The 17330-nt window shown below is 40.8% G+C and overlaps 1 protein-coding gene across 1 annotated transcript in view; it reads right to left on the minus strand.

The window, feature by feature from the left end:
- SNED1 (sushi, nidogen and EGF like domains 1) overlaps nucleotides 1–17330 on the minus strand; it is a 2603997-nt gene that overhangs the window by 126193 nt on the left and 2460474 nt on the right. The window lies entirely within an intron of this gene.

Here is a 17330-nt window from a genome sequence, read left to right on the forward strand (position 1 = left end):
AGGATAGCCGTAAATTAGTGCCAAAATACCATTGCTGGTGGTGCCATGTCATATTTGGACTCTCACTCCCAGGCAAGAATGCTGGTTTAGGGCGGACAGCACTTTTGTTTGAAGGTGACTGAGTCACTCCCACAACAAGTTGCAACTGTCAGCCCAACCCTCCCAGCTCACAAGCAGTACCTTACCAAAAACCCAGACAGTAAAAGGTGAATTCTGGATGCCTTACGCATGGACTCTAGATTGCAACATCTCAGGGAAGTCGTAGTGGAACAGAAGTTACCTCTTTTTCACATTAGTAATAAGTCTTAGTCACAGACAGTCAATGAAGGAGATGCAGGAACGTTTTCAATAGGTTTACTGAAAAGGCTACATTTGACGGTAAAATGCATGAGCTGCAATGATTACGATTACGAATAATAAAAGATACATAATTGTTAAAATGAGAGCCGTGAATAAAAAGACCCTTATCATCTTACAATAACCAGAGATGTAAAAAAAAAACTAGTATGGACAACCTAATCTCTAACCTAATGAGAGCTAGGTGTGATAAACCTAATCTGCCAGTACCATGTCCATGAGAAGTGCCCCCAACCCTCGTTACCTTGGAATGAGGTCTCTAGATCAGACTCCTTGGGGACATGAAGGCTGATTTCTGCAGCAAGGTGACCTGCAGCATAGACGGCATTGATGGCATCTGGTAGGAATCCCTCTGATAACCCTGTATGTGTGAGGTGTATTTATACAGACCATGTAGGACCCCCCAAACAGGTATGTTTCAAAACAATAGATAAGGAGGCATAGAAGTGGCGGTACTTATGTAAACAATCCCCGACAAGTGTACATTTTGTTCCTGTCACTCATAAGTGAGGTGGGGACATGATGTGCCTACCTATGTACATCACTTGCTTATGACGCTGATAGTGACGCCTTCATAGAGTGGCACTGATAATGCAAAATCAAAAGATCTCTCTAACTATAAACATGGCAAACTAAGCAGGTTAAAAGTCAAGAGGTGACGGGGGCACAGGCCTGCAAACCAAAAGGCTAAGCTAACCTCCTGAGTCCCAATAAAACTAACAGGATCCACTACAAACTTCCATAACTGCATGACAGACGTGGCCAAGTAGATGAAGGACAACTGCCTGAATCTCAACACGGGCAAAACAGAGATACTGATTTTCAGAAACAAAAGCTCCTTGAGGGATGTATCCTGGTTGCCCTCAGAATTCTGACGTATTCCTACCCCCACTGACCACGTTAGGAACCTAGACATCATTCTGGACAACAAGCTAACCATGATGACCTGAGTCATGCAGTAGACGAAGGACAATTGCCTGAATCTCAACATGGGCAAAACAGAGATACTGATTTTCAGAAACAAAAGCTCCCTAAGGGATGTATCCTGGTTGCCCTCAGAATTCTGACTTATTCCTACCCCCACTGACCACGTTAGGAACCTAGGCATCATTCTGGACAACAAGCTAACCATGATGACTCAGGTCAACTCTGTTTCCTCCTCCTGCTTCTTCATCCTCTGCATGCTTCGTAAGATATTCAAATGGTACCTCAGAGCTCCAGGCACAGCATCACGTAGGCTCTCATCTCCAGCCGACTGGACTACGGCAATGCTATCTATGTAGGGATCGCAGCTCACCTCCTCCAACTACAGACCATAAAGAACGCTGCAGTCAGACTCATTGTGGATCTCCCTAGACTAACCGACATCACTCCCTAACTCAGGGACATCCACTGGCTCCCTGTACATAAAAGATGCCAGTTCAAGCTCCTGCTGCTTGCATACAAGGCCGTACACAACTGCGGACTCGTCTACTTGAACCACTGCCTGAACTTCCATTAGCCCACCAGAAGCCTCCATTTCGCATCCCTTTTTCTAACCCTTACCCCCACATCTGACATAGCAGATGCAGTGGTCGCACCTTCTCCTATCTAGCAGCCAAGTTATGGAATGAGCTACCCTTTCATCGATGGATCTCTCCATTTCTTCCATCGTCCCGAAAGTTCCTGAAGGTATGGCTTTTCGGCTAATGAACTGGATACCCTCTTAAGTGACAAGCAGTGCTTTACAAATCTATTGATTTGGCAGAGCCTGGATACCTTCACAAGTGACAAGTAATGCTTTACAAGTCTACTGATTGATTGATTTATGAGAGCCCATGTTGTCATAAAAATTGAGCATTTACCCTGTATACAGTTATAAGAATAAAAAACACTCTTTTATTGCAACCTACTATAAAGAGCCTCCGTCCTCTTAAAATGTGATAACAGAAGGCCTAGTGTTTCTCTGAAGCTTTCTACTCAGGCCCTTTACCATTTTCAGAGATGTCAGTGGGGACATTGCTGTTTGTAAACTGAATGAAACACCCTGTTGACTTTGAGTAAAAGGTCTCTTAAGAAAGATAGGTTTACTACTAAAGCTTCATTAGACAGGCTATAGTGTCATAAAAAGAAGCATTTACACTGTATACACTCATAAGAAAATTAGCTTCTCTTTCATCAAACTGTACCATACAGGAACTGCACCCTTTTAAAATAAAATAATATAAGGGCTAGCATTTCCATGGACCCTTATACAGATATTCTTTATCCTTTTCAGAGGTGTCAGTAGAGCGATTGATGTTTGTAAACCGATTTATACACCCTGTTTATTGTAAGAAAAGTTCTGTAGAGACAGATGGCTTCATTACTAAAGCCTTTCACACCCACCGTTTACCTTGTAAAGAGGTATCACAGAGATGGTGTGTTGTTATAAAACTGATCCATTCACTCTGAATAGACTTGTATGAGAAGGAATTACTCTTTCATGAAATGCTACCACACAATCTATTTACATTTGCTAGCAGAGGGTCTAGTGTGTGTCTAAAACCTTATACAGTAATCTTTTACTTTGTTCAGAAGTATCAGTAGATACCTTGCTGTTTGCAAACCTATTCCTACACCATGTTTTTGCCAAGGAGGTGCCTTTGCTTAGGGTGAATTACTCACTACAGCCTTTTACACGTAGCCTTTAACATCTACAGACCTATTAGTAGAGAGGCAATGTTATGATATAAGTGAGCCATTTGCTATGTATAGGATTGTATTACAAAGTTTTATTTTTACATCCAACTTTACTATCCTCAATCTACACTCTGTTACAATTTAGAAGAGTTCCTAGTGTTTCTCTGAGACCTTTTACACACACCCATTACTCTGTTCAGAGATATCAGTAGGGGGCCTGCTGTTTCTAAAGCTATACAACACAGCAGGTACTAGTTCTATAATTTCTTCTACAGAAAACATTAGCTCTCTTCTGAGGTGTCACTAGAGTGACTGCTGTTACACAGTAGTATGAGATACAATCCCTATTTTATCAATGTATCATACAGAATGTATAGCAGATTGAAAGATACTAGCACAGTGACTTGTTTGTCTCTCATTATTTGTACATAGACTGCCTATTTTGCTCAGAGTAATTACTAGACTAGGTGACCTTACTGTAGTGAACCAAACACCCTTTTAACTCAGAGAAAAACTTATTTACAGAGGAATGGCTTTCTATGTAAAGCCTTTTACACCCAGCCTTCACCCTGAAAAGAGGTCTCACCAGATAGGCTATGTTATCATAAAATAAGCATGTTTTCCCTGTATACACTTATAAGAACAAGAGCCCGCCTTTCTTTAAACTCTACCATACAGAAACTGCACCCTTTAAAATGTAATAATCTTAGGGCTAGTGTTTCCATGGACCCTTCTACAGATATGTTTTATCCTTTTCAGAGGTGTCATTAGAGAGATTGGTGGTTGTAAACTGAGTCATACGCCCTGTTCATTTTGAGAAAAGATCTGTAGAAACAGCTGGCTTCATTACTAAAGTCCTTCACACCCACAGTTTATCCCGTAGAGAAGTGTCAGCAGAGATGGTATGTTATGATAACACTGAACCATTCGCTGTACAGACTTGTATGAAAAGGAGAAACTCTTTCATGAAACTCTACAACACACAATCTTTACCCTGTTTAAATCTGGTAGCAGAGGGTCTAGTGATTGCCTAAAACCTTATACAGTATTATTTTATTTTGTTCAGAGGTATCAGTAGTGACATGGCTGCCTGTAAAACCAATCATACACCATGTTCCTTCAGAGGAGATGCCTTTGTACAGGGCTGAATTACTCACTAAAGCCTTTTTACACCTATATATATATATATATATATATATATATATATATATATATATATATATTTAGACCTACTAGTAGAGAGGGAAAGTTGTGATAGAAGTGACCAAATTGCGCTATAAAAAATAGTATTAGAAATGTTTTCTTTTACTCTCTGTTAAAATGTGTAGCACAGGTCCTAGTGTTTCGCAGATACCTTCTACATACACCATTTATTCTGTTCAGAGACATCAATACAGATTTTGTGGTTTGTTAATCCATTAACAAATTGGCTAGTATTTCTCTAAATTCTTCTACACAGAGCTTTACCTCTCTGCTGTGGTGTCACTCGAGAGGCTGCTGTTATAGAGTACTATGAGATAGAATCATTGTTTTATCAAACTGGCCCATACAGAATGCACAGCACATTAAAATATGCTAGCACAGGACTTAGATTTTCTCTTAATTCTTCTACACAGACTGTTTAATCTGTTCAGCGATATCACTAGAGCGGATGGTCTCACTGTACTGAACCAAACACCCTATTCACTTAGAGTATTTCCAGAAGGATACGTTTCTCAGTAAAGCCTTTCACACCCAGCTTTCACACTGCAGAGAGGTCCCACCGGAGAGGTCAAGTTGTCATAAAAACAAAGCATTTACCCTATATACTGATATAAGAAAAGAGGCCACTTTTTTAGTGATACAGAATCTGCACACTGTTAAAATATGGTGGTACAGAGATTAGTGTTTTCAGAAATATTCTAGACAGACCCTTTACTCTATTAAGAGAGGGCACTATAGAGCCAAATGTAAGTAATTCTATGTGTAAAGTTTATAAAATAATTAGATTTTTTTGAGATAACACTGTGAGAAGCACAAACAAGTAGCATGTTTTGTTAATTTTTCATTTTGGACTTTGAAGATGCCAACGAAACAGCAGAAAAATAAGAAGAAGAATCAGACATACTACAGAGAACTGTCCAAACATGCAACACAGAGAGAGGAAGGAAAAGACTGAAAAGAAGATTGAAATTTGGTCAAAGCACCCAGTCTTTTATATAAAAAAACAACAACATGATGTAAACTTTGTTATGCTGGTGTAAGTAATAATGAAGATCAATCAACTTCTAAGAAAATATTGTTCTGCTTTTCTAAAATGTAAATAACAGAAAAGGAACAGAGCAACCAGACAGATTAAAGAAGAAGAAATTCAACAAACTTTGTCAGACGTTCTTCGATTGAAGAGCGGTGTCAAATATTATGAGGAGCATGAAGACAGCAAAAAAGAGAAAAGCACTGTAACAGCAGAAATTATTTGTTGATTGTCTAGTACACAAAGTTGTGTTAAAGACAACATTATTTATTATCATTTGGAATAGATGAGGTGTTTAGATAAACTGGTTAGTTAACTTAAAAGGAAATGTCAGACGGTGCAAGTTAACAAAAAACCTTTATACTATTTTCCAGGGAGAGTGAAAACTTCTTCCAGAAGTGAGGCATTTTTTGACGAGGTAAGTTACTTACAAGAAAATGAGTTAGTGTTTGCAATTGACAGCGATGCTCATGCATATGAAATAAATGAAAGTACAACAATTAATCGAGAAAGAAAAAGTAGTGCCTAGAAAAGTAGAAAAAGGAATTATCAATGAAGAATTAGGTCATCATCCTCGACAACTGGTTTTTGAGTGGAATTGTAGAAAAGTATGCAATTTAAGGCAAAAGTCCATGGACAAACTTAGACTCTTATTATACATGTTCAGCAGAGCATATATAAAACAAAGAATCAAACTACTGCTGTATCTTGATTATTGTTGTGTTAGGAAACTGACAAACCTTCAAGGACATTCATTGACTTGCTTATCACAACAGATTTGTGACAGTCTTTTCCATGACAAGCGGATGCTGTCTATGCCCCACACTAAAATGTGTAATATTGTAAGAAAATTGTATTTTGTTAAATGTCTAGCTCTTTAGTATCAAAAACTAAATGATATGTTATTAGGAGGTACTCATTTTGACGTGAGGTCTGTTATAGATGGTATTCAGATAACAGACTTGGGCCTCAAAGGCCAACTGAAGAGAATGGGATGGTTGTGGAGACCAACACTGAAATTTCTAGTACAAACACAGTTTTAGAAAAATTTAAAATGGAAATTGCATTTGCAGCAACAGCTGCAGAAATTCCTGGCAAAGTCTGTGTTTGTTGTAGGAGAACCCAATACTGATCACAAACCCAAAAAAATATTTGTGAAAAAGCAGAAGAGAGCGATTTAGTGCAGTGGTTTAAACTGACTTCTTTGTTGATAGCTGAAGATCGGTTTGAATTGTGAATAAGTAAGATTTTTTCCAAATATTGTATTGACAAACTGGAAGATAAATAAATGCCTGCTAGAGGTGTACATAATGAAATGGAATTTATTCCAATTCTTCTGAGCTTCAAAACTCCAATGTCTTTGTGAGTATTCTCTTAGAGACACTGCATCCCTTCCAAGCAATTGTTGGAATGGAGACCAAAATTAAGAAACGACCTCCTTCTGAATTATTAAGAGGTCTAAAAGGTAAAGTTGTGTATTTGCCTTCGAAAATGAAGGAGAATATTAAAACTATAGGTGTAGATTGAGAAGAAGATGATCCACTGGTGGTTCTAGTAAATGAAGTGCCTACTAAAGGAAAAAATGGCAGGAACGTTTAAGCATTGATAGGGTTAAGAAAGCTTAGCAATATCTTAAACTAGAAAATGTTTTACAAAGATGCTGATGTAGAGGGACATGTTGCCTTTGTCAGAACAGAAAGTTCCACCTTAGCTGCTTCCGCGCAGTTTGAAAAATCTGACATGTAAAGCAGAAGAAATATATGAAGACTACAGTATTCATCCTCTACATTTAAGATACATGATATACTATTCTTTAGAATTGTACCAAATTGTCCCAAATGAAGCAAACTAAAGGAGAACTGGTAAGTGTGAAGCACAGTGTTTTCAATTTTGTTTTCTACAGAAGAAGGTGGTCGTTATGAACAATGTCGAGTACAGATGCTTGCACCATAATATAGATCAAGTAGATTATATGTTGAAGATCCCAGGGTTAGCCAAAACATGCCATACATTTTCCAACTTTTGTTTGAAAGTGATCTGTCAGTGCTATCTTATGTTGCAGGACATGTTATAAGAACAGAGACACGATTTAATGATATCACTGCAAGAGATTTTGTGGAAAAAATACATGGTGAAAATGATGTACTAGAGAGTAATCCGATGAATATCATGGCTTACCAGCATGGTACCAACGAGTAGGGGTTCTGTCACCATAGTGAGCTAAAGCGAATGTTATGCAAACTAGGTACACCCACCTGATTTTTCACTTTAAGCTGTGCAGAGTATGCTTAGGATGATATTCATGACTTTCTCAGGCAAGCTAATATAAACATTGTAGGGATTAATTTCAAGACTGCTGGTGAATTGTGTTCCATACTTTAAGCCCAAATTTGAAGCCATGCTCCATTTTCTCTGTAACAAAAAGAACCCACCACTGGGTGGGGTTGTGGACTTTTTCTGGGGAAAAGAATACCAAGCTAGAGGTCAGAACATAACTTTTAGGCAAGAAGTCTTGCGATTCCATTCCCATAACTTTGGCAAATATTGTTGACAGAGATACAGAGCAAATGGGAAGTACTACTCTTAGTGCAGTTTTGGATTCCCTAGGCCTGTAATCTCCAAAAGAAGAATGAACAGTTTTATGTCTGCTTTCAAACACACTGTTATTCGAAAATCACCTAAAAACACACTTCACCTAAAAAGAAGTGAGGCTTCAAAACTTATCAAAGATTACAATCCTGTAATCCTGCCCATGTGGAATGGCAATATAGATATTCAGTTTGTAGCAGACAATTTTATTGCTGTTGCTCAATAGGTCTCTTCATATATAACAAGTCACAAATGAAGGATGTATGGTGAGAGGTAGCAGCAGGGAAGGCTTTAAGTAAAATGCTTTACCGTTTCAGTTTAAAGATGCTCTCCCACAGAGAAATTGGATCCTATGAAGCCTGCAACAACCTCAGTTCTTGCAGCTTATATGGAAAGTCCAACTCAATAACTTGGGCAAGTTTAGGTGTGGCATCAACACAAAAATGTATGTTGAAACCATTTCCTGAATTTGATAATCCTATTCAGTTTGATCCAGAAAGTACTGATCTTCTTAAAACCAATATGATGGGCACCTATTACTCTAATCGGAGTGTCCATCCAGAAAACCTTTGTCTGTACAAGGTACTGCAGTACTATACATACAAAAATAACATGGATGAAAATACCGAACAAGGAAAGTTTGGGTTGGCTGGCTGTCATGGATGTTTTTGAGACATTCAAAATCAAGTCTCATTAATCACTGTAAACTGAGCTGTCAAACAGGTATGAAAAAAAATTGATTTACCTGGCTCTTTTGCAGTGTTTTATTCATTGGTGTTCAGAGACTGAACTGCTAAGTGACTATGACTGTTATGAAGATGCTTTCAATACAGCCAAAGATAGCATTCAATGTGAAGTGTTTGCCACAGATCTGCAAAAGTTAAATGATGAAATTCAACAAGAGGAAATAATTGCTATAGAGGTTGTAAAGGACAGTTCACAGTAAAGCCCAAAATCATGCCCAAATAGTTGAGGTCCACTTGGCCAGCCTATTATTCAACATGAGGCATCCATCACTATGGATGAAGTGGAAAATACTGTGGGCCATGTGAGGAGTGAGACCATTAATTTAGAAAATGTAATTTGCCAACCAAAGCAAGAACAGCTAGTCATTATTTAGCAAATAAGTAAATTTGTAGAGGGTGGGCTCTTACATGATAAGTCTAAATGCTCATGTAGAGCATTCAAGCCTATGCTTCTCTGTGTTAGGGGTCAGGCAAGTGCAGGTACATTTTTTCTAATTAAAGTAGTGACTGCATTTGTTTACAGGAAGACTAGTTGTAATCTGTCATGTGTTGTGACTGTTCCTACTGGACTAGCTGCTCACAACATTAAAGGAATCACACTGCATAGACTACTTATGTTGTCTGTAGTACTTGAAGTTACCTGGTGATGCTTGTCATGACGTCTCCAGGGTTCTAATAACAATTAAGGTTCTTATTATTGACGAGGTTAGCATGCTATCAAGCCTAATGCTAACTTTCATTCATTTGAGGATGTAAGGGGTCCTCAGAACTGACTATGATGTTCTGTTCAGTGATAAGCATATCATAGTTTTTGGTGACCTTCCACAGTTGACTCCTGTCAAAGGTCTACCAGGTTTTTAAAAACTGCCTCCTGAAGAAATCAAAAAGTTGCTAGGGAGCATTGCAAATGTTAACATGTGGTTAAATGTTCAATAAGCTGAGTTGACTCAAATTTTGAGACAAGCTGGAGATGTGAAGTCTGGCAATATATTAAAAGGTGTGAGAATATGAATTATTAGAAAAGAAGCAAAGAAAGCTTTTGCTTCTCGCATAGGTAGGTCTCTGTCCCACACAATGACTGACCAGCTTCTGTAATGCAAGAACTTATAAAAAGTTACAAACAGATTGTGTGCTTCATGCCAACACTGGACTAGTGCAAAAAACAAGAGATTGTGGGCCATATTTATCAAAAATTCAAGCAACGCAACGCAGCAAGCCACCTTGCTGCGCTACAGGAAGGGTCATATTTACTATTATACAGCGCATTCCTGTCCTTTCCTAGAACGGCAATGCAGGTACACTTGTATCATGTTGCAAGGGTGCCTGGGTAACAACTTCCTGCAGAAAACCACAATCCTCAAAGGCATTTTCCTCTCTCTAATGGGCATATTTATACCCTATATGTGCTGAATTTGCGTAATTTTTTTTACGCAAATTCGGGGCAAAACTAACTCCATATTGATATTTTGACGTTGGACCCATCCAACGTCAAAATATTGGAGTTTGCACCATTTTTGTACGTCAATGAGATTCAAGGTAGGCGTTCCCATCTAAAAAATTGTGCTAATCCCAGAGCCCAATATTTACCCCCTCATGCTAAAACGACACATGGGTGGGAGGAGGGGCTAAAAAGCTTGCTTTGCACCAATATTTAAATGTCTGGGTCAGAACCAGCGTTAAGGGACCTTTGGACCCATTGCCATGATTAAACACCATGGAATGGATCCACAGGTGCCCTCCTCAAGCCCCAGGAACACCCCCACCCACACCAGAGGGACACTGGAGGATGGGGAACACCATCCCAGATAAGTAGGGTAAGTATAGGTAAGTAATATTGTTTTTTAACATTAGAGTGCCATCGGAGGCCCAACTTGGGACCCCTGCATAGCACAGGGTGCAATGGCCGTGCCCAGGGGGCACTGGTCCCCTGTGCCGGCCATTGAGGTGGTGGGCATGACTCCTGTCTCTTCTAAGACAGAAGTCATGTGGTATGGATGGTTTTGCATCACAAAATGACGTTAGGCTGGTTAGAGTCATCTTTTTTTACTCTATCTAGCCTAACGTCATTTTTTGGGTGCAAAACCCCCTTCTCCTATACCACCATCCCCACTCAGCTAACATTTTTTTTTTCTTTTTACGCTAGCTCACCCTTTGCACCGGCTTGCGCCGTTCCATAAATATGGCGCACGGCTGGTGCTCAGGAATGTACAAAAAGTACAATTATGCCTCTAAGTGTGCTGTAGAATGCAGCTCACTTAGAAAGAGGAAACACTAGGAAAAACTAAGTTATTTTTCCTCAGTGCGTCTCTGGTGGTGCGGTGTACAACTCTGACGCATTCCTAGGTCTACCAATGTTGGTCAGTCTGAGAATGTGTCAGAATCCATGGGTGGATGCATGGAAACACGTATGCTCCACCCATGGCAAGCCTCCCTGCTGCAGAGTAATGCAAGGCAGCAATTGTACTGCCTTATGTTACTCTAGAGTTATGAAGCCAATCAAGGTCACACAAGGTGGTCTTCCTTAGCTTGATAAATCTCATTTAGGTTTTGCATCACCCCTGCGTTCTCTTACATGGTACAAGGGTGATGCAAAACCTTGATAAATATGCCATTGTAACTATTAATAGTAAATATAAAATGGAACATCAAGGGTTAAACTTACCACAAAGTCAATCAGTGGTAAAGAAACAGGAATCGCTAGAAAAACAGTTTCACTCACTTAGTGCAGCTTTAGAAAGGACTCTATACTTGTGTAAAAATTGCAGAATAACTTTGCAACAAAATCTCAACAGCGAGAAGGGATTATTGAATGGTGCAAATAGGAACGTGGTAGACTTTATTACATATCCCAATAAAGCACAGTACCAATATATTTTCATTACATTTGAATATACTGAAGAGAGAAAACATTGGAAGGTGTGCTGTTAGATTTTCGTTAGTAAAATACCTCAACATGAGACACGAGTTTCCTCTGTGTCACCCTTCACAAAGCTCCAGGATTAAAACTGGATGCAGCAGTGATAAATATAGATCGTACAGTCTATAAAAAGGCATGGCTTATTTTGCTCTATCATAGGTTAGGTCATTGTCAGTATTGTACCTTCTTCAGTTTGAAAAGAGCAAAGTCAATGTTGACTCATCTTGTGAGATAGAATAAAATTGTATGCTCCTCAGCTGAGCCTATGTCCCATTGTTAAAAAAACATCCATGTTGTAGGAAGCACAAAACTACTGAGGTTGCAGATTTTCTAAAAGCTTCAAAACTATCCAAAAAGATAAAACCTAATGAAGTCAATAATGTAATAGGTTTTTCATTTTCAAACACTTCAGGATTTTCATGTTACGCTAATGTAGTAATTTGTATTCTATTCCATCTATAACCGGTGCTTGAAAACATTCAACAAAACAAACCTTTAAGTTAAGCTTTCACAACTCTGCTCAGTTTAGTCCACACAGAAAAACATATCTGTTCATCAACTGCATTTATAAGTGACATTATAATGGTGGTTCACAGTTCACTTTGAATGTGCAACATGATGCACAGGAGGTCTTAATGGTAATGCTAAATGTGTTAGAAAATGAGGCAATTGCAATTAATGATTTCTTTAGAACAAACAATTCATGGAACCACAAGTGTGTTAATTGTTCTATTCAGGCAGAATATACATTGATTCAGTGTTATTTGCGTACCTTACAGTACTAGATTGCAAGTCAGCAGCTTTTAAAAAACATTTTGTTAAAGCTGTGCATATTAACTGCTCTCCAGACTGCACATCAGAACTACTATCTACATTAGTTGTGAGACACGGTTCAAAATACCTTATTCTCATGCTACAAAGATGCAGTGCAGATGGCAGTAAAATCAATACTGATGTCACTAAATTTTAAGCTGGTCTGATATAAATTTATAGGAAAACATATACTGCTGTTGCCATTATTTTTCACCATGCACAGTCATTCAGCTCTGGTCACTTCACTGTGTACCTTAAAAAATTATGTGGCTGGGCTGAATGTGATGACACATCTTACAGTAAAGCAATGACTAACCTGAAAACTTCCAAACACCTATCTTATATTTTTAGAACCAAAGTTCTAGAGAAAAATAATATTTACAAAACTCTGTGTACATTTAATCGGACAAAAGGCATGAAAGTTCATGTTCATTGCCATTATATTTGGTCTATCAAGGCTAAACATTATATAACGAAAAAACATTTTTAACAGTACAAAATGAAGTTTTCATAAAATAAATCAGTAAATATAAATGTGTATTTTAGAAACAGCTTACACCAGTTGAGTAATAATGTCTCTTGGAAATTAAAATAATTAAAATTGTACATTTCAGTTTCTGCCTGTAGTGTCAAGAAACTGTTATTTAAAATGCTAGTTTGATACATTTTAAATATCTAGTGTGTTTTGTTTTTTTTACAAATCCCAATGATTTATTTTTCCCACAGTTCAATGATGGATTGCATTGCTATTAATTACTCAGATTATGCAAAGTTAGTATTCGGTTTTATATATATATATATATATATATATATATACCTGTAAATATTTATATACATATTCACTTAAACAAACAAAAATTACAGGGATGTTATAGTTAGGCTCACATTTTAAATGCACGAAACCATAGAAATTCAACAGTTATAGTCAGAGTTACCTCAAGTAACCATAACTTGTGCCCTACAGTAACTGTAACTCGCTCCTGTAGGAGGCTGGACTGGCTTGTAGTGAGTACCAAGGGGTACTTGCACCTTGCACCAGGCCCAGTTATCCCTTTTAGTGTATAGGGTGTCTAGCAGCATAGGCTGATAGATAATGGTAGCTTAGCAGAGCAGCTTAGGCTGAACTAGGAGACGAGTGAAGCTCCTACAGTACCACAAGTGTCACTTGCACAATATCATAAGAAAACACAATACACAGTTATACTAAAAATAAAGGTACTTTATTTTTATGACAATATGCCAAAGTATCTTAGAGTGTACCCTCAGTGAGAGGATAGGAAATATACACAAGATATATGTACACAATACCAAAAATATGCAGTATAGTCTTAGAAAACAGTGCAAACAATGTATAGTTACAATAGGATGCAATGGGGACACATAGGGATAGGGGCAACACAAACCATATACTCCAAAAGTGGAATGCGAACCACGAATGGACCCCAAACCTATGTGACCTTGTAGAGGGTCGCTGGGACTATTAGAAAATAGTGCGGGTTAGGAAAATAGCCCACCCCAAGACCCTGAAAAGTGAGTGCAAAGTGCACTAAAGTTCCCCCAAGGACATAGAAGTCGTGATAGAGGAATACTGCAGGAAAGACACAAACCAGCAATGCAACAACGATGGATTTCCAGTCGAGGGTACCTGTGGAACAAGGGGACCAAGTCCAAAAGTCACAAGCAAGTCGGAGATGGGCAGATGCCCAGGAAATGCCAGCTGTGGGTGCAAAGAAGCTTCTACTGGACAGAAGAAGCTGAGGTTTCTGCAGGAACGAAAAGGGCTAGAGACTTCCCCTTTGGTGGACGGATCCCTCTCGCCGTGGAGAGTTGTGCAGAAGTGTTTTCCCGCCGAAAGACCGCCAACAAGCCTTGCTAGCTGCAAATCGTGCGGTAAGCGTTTTTGGATGCTGCTATGGCCCAGGAGGGACCAGGATGTCGCAAATTGCGTCAGGAGAGAGAGGGGACGTCGAGCAAGACAAGGAGCCCTCTCAGCAGCAGGTAGCACCCGGAGAAGTGCCAGAAACAGGCACTACGAGGATGCGTGAAACGGTGCTCACCCGAAGTTACACAAAGGAGTCCCACGTCGCCGGAGACCAACTTAGAAAGTCGTGCAATGCAGGTTAGAGTGCCGTGGACCCAGGCTTGGCTGTGCACAAAGGATTTCCGCCGGAAGTGCACAGAGTCCGGAGTAGCTGCAAAAGTCGCGGTTCCCAGCAATGCAGTCTGGCGTGGGGAGGCAAGGACTTACCTCCACCAAACTCGGACTGAAGAGTCACTGGACTGTGGGAGTCACTTGGACAGAGTTGCTGGATTCGAGGGACCTCGCTCGTCATGATGAGAGGAGACCCAAGGGACCGGTAATGCAGCTTTTTGGTGCCTGCGGTTGCAGGGGGAAGATTCCGTCGACCCACGGGAGATTTCTTCGGAGCTTCTAGTGCAGAGAGGAGGCAGACTACCCCCACAGCATGCACCCCCAGGAAAACAGTCGAGAAGGCGGCAGGATCAGCGTTACAGAGTTGCAGTAGTCGTCTTTGCTACTATGTTGCAGTTTTGCAGGCTTCCAGCGCGGTCAGCAGTCGATTCCTTGGCAGAAGGTGAAGAGAGAGATGCAGAGAAACTCTGATGAGCTCTTGCATTCGTTATCTAAAGTTTCCCCAGAGACAGAGACCCTAAATAGCCAGAAAAGAGGGTTTGGCTACCTAGGAGAGAGGATAGGCTAGCAACACCTGAAGGAGCCTATCAGAAGGAGTCTCTGACGTCACCTGGTGGCACTGGCCACTCAGAGCAGTCCAGTGTGCCAGCAGCACCTCTGTTTCCAAGATGGCAGAGGTCTGGAGCACACTGGAGGAGCTCTGGACACCTCCCAGGGGAGGTGCAGGTCAGGGGAGTGGTCACTCCCCTTTCCTTTGTCCAGTTTCGCGCCAGAGCAGGGCTAAGGGGTCCCTGAACCGGTGTAGACTGGCTTATGCAGAAATGGGCACCAAATGTGCCCATGAAAGCATTTCCAGAGGCTTGGGGAGGCTACTCCTCCCCTGCCTTCACACCATTTTCCAAAGGGAGAGGGTGTAACACCCTCTCTCAGAGGAAGTCCTTTGTTCTGCCATCCTGGGACAAGCCTGGCTTGACCCCAGGGGGGCAGAAACCTGTCTGAGGGGTTGGCAGCAGCAGCAGCTGCAGTGAAACCCCAGGAAAGGCAGTTTGGCAGTACCAGGGTCTGTGCTACAGACCACTGGGATCATGGGATTGTGCCAACTATGCCAGGATGGCATAGAGGGGGCAATTCCATGATCATAGACATGTTACATTGCCATATTCGGAGTTACCATTGTGGAGCTACATATAGGTAGTGACCTATATGTAGTGCACGCGTGTAATGGTGTCCCTGCACTCACAAAGTCCGGAGAATTGGCCCTGAACAATGTGGGGGCACCTTGGCTAGTGCCAGGGTGCCCTCACACTAAGTAACTTTGCACCTAACCTTTACCAGGTAAAGGTTAGACATATAGGTGACTTATAAGTTACTTAAGTGCAGTGTAAAATGGCTGTGAAATAACGTGGACGTTATTTCACTCAGGCTGCAGTGGCAGGCCTGTGTAAGAATTGTCAGAGCTCCCTATGGGTGGCAAAAGAAATGCTGCAGCCCATAGGGATCTCCTGGAACCCCAATACCCTGGGTACCTCAGTACCATATTCTAGGGAATTATAAGGGTGTTCCAGTAAGCCAATGTAAATTGGTAAAATTGGTCACTAGCCTGTTAGTGACAATTTGAAAGAAATGAGAGAGCATAACCCCTGAGGTTCTGGATAGCAGAGCCTCAGTGAGACAGTTAGGCATCACACAGGGAACACATACATATAGGCCACAAACTTATGAGCACTGGGGTCCTGGCTAGCAGGGTCCCAGTGACACATAACTAACATACTGAAAACATAGGGTTTTCACTATGAGCACTGGGCCCTGGCTAGCAGGATCCCAGTGAGACAGTGAAAATACCCTGACATACACTCACAAACAGGCCAAAAGTGGGGGCAACAAGGCTAGAAAGAGGCTACTTTCTCACACAACCCCCCCCCCCCCCAAACGAAGGACAATAAGGCTAACCTTGGCCAGTTGAGACTTTATTGTCTAAGTGGTGATAAGTAGAGAGTAGATCTGCAATAGACTGGTTACTCCCTTTATCATCCACTATATGGTTACTTCCCTGTGGGGATGTAAACCACCCTGTTTGAAGTTTTTTAGCTAAGCAACAATGTGAAGATGTATTTTCAGAGTTTCTATCAGTAAGTTTTAGTTTAGAGCAGTGGGAATTGTCCACTGAACCTATTTGTAGTGATGGAAATGCCAGACAGGGATGCTGTCTTAGTAAAGCCATAGCTGGGCAAAAACTTTGTCCATATGGCTGGAAGAGAGAACAGGGATGCTGTTTCTTTTGAGTTGGAGAAGGGCAGGGATGCTGTCCTATGAGCTCCACACTAGGGCAGGGATGCTGTCCTAAGTGTTGTGAGGCAGTGCAGGGTTTCTGCACTAAAGTTTCTCTGGGAGGGTTGGAGGGATGCTCCATGTTAACTAAAATGGTGCTCTTTTTGTCACCAATGTTAGTTATCCCACAGAGAGGTACTTCTACCTCAGGGAGTACAGCTTTGCCAGCTGATGATTCCCTTGGAACAGGTGCCACCCCAGGAGAGGTTTCTCCCACCACAGGAATGATATTCTGATTGGCAGGGTGGTTAGGGGATACTGTGATACCCTTTTTACCTGTTGTTGGAGAGGGATCCTGAGTTTTCAGGCCTTCTCTCCTTTGCTTTTTCATTTCAGTAGAAATGAGAGGGAACAATTCCTCTGGGATGCCCAGCATGGCTGCATGGGCATAAAACTCTACATCAGCCCAACCTGAGGCCTCTAGGTCATTACCTAAGAGACAGTCTACAGGTAAGCTAGGTGATACCACCACCTGCTTAGGGCCAGTAACTCCACCCCAACTAAACTGAATTATAGCTAAGGGAAGAAACTTAG

This window comes from Pleurodeles waltl, chromosome 11 (genome assembly GCF_031143425.1).
Source record: "Pleurodeles waltl isolate 20211129_DDA chromosome 11, aPleWal1.hap1.20221129, whole genome shotgun sequence".
In the NCBI taxonomy this organism is placed as follows: domain Eukaryota; kingdom Metazoa; phylum Chordata; class Amphibia; order Caudata; family Salamandridae; genus Pleurodeles; species Pleurodeles waltl.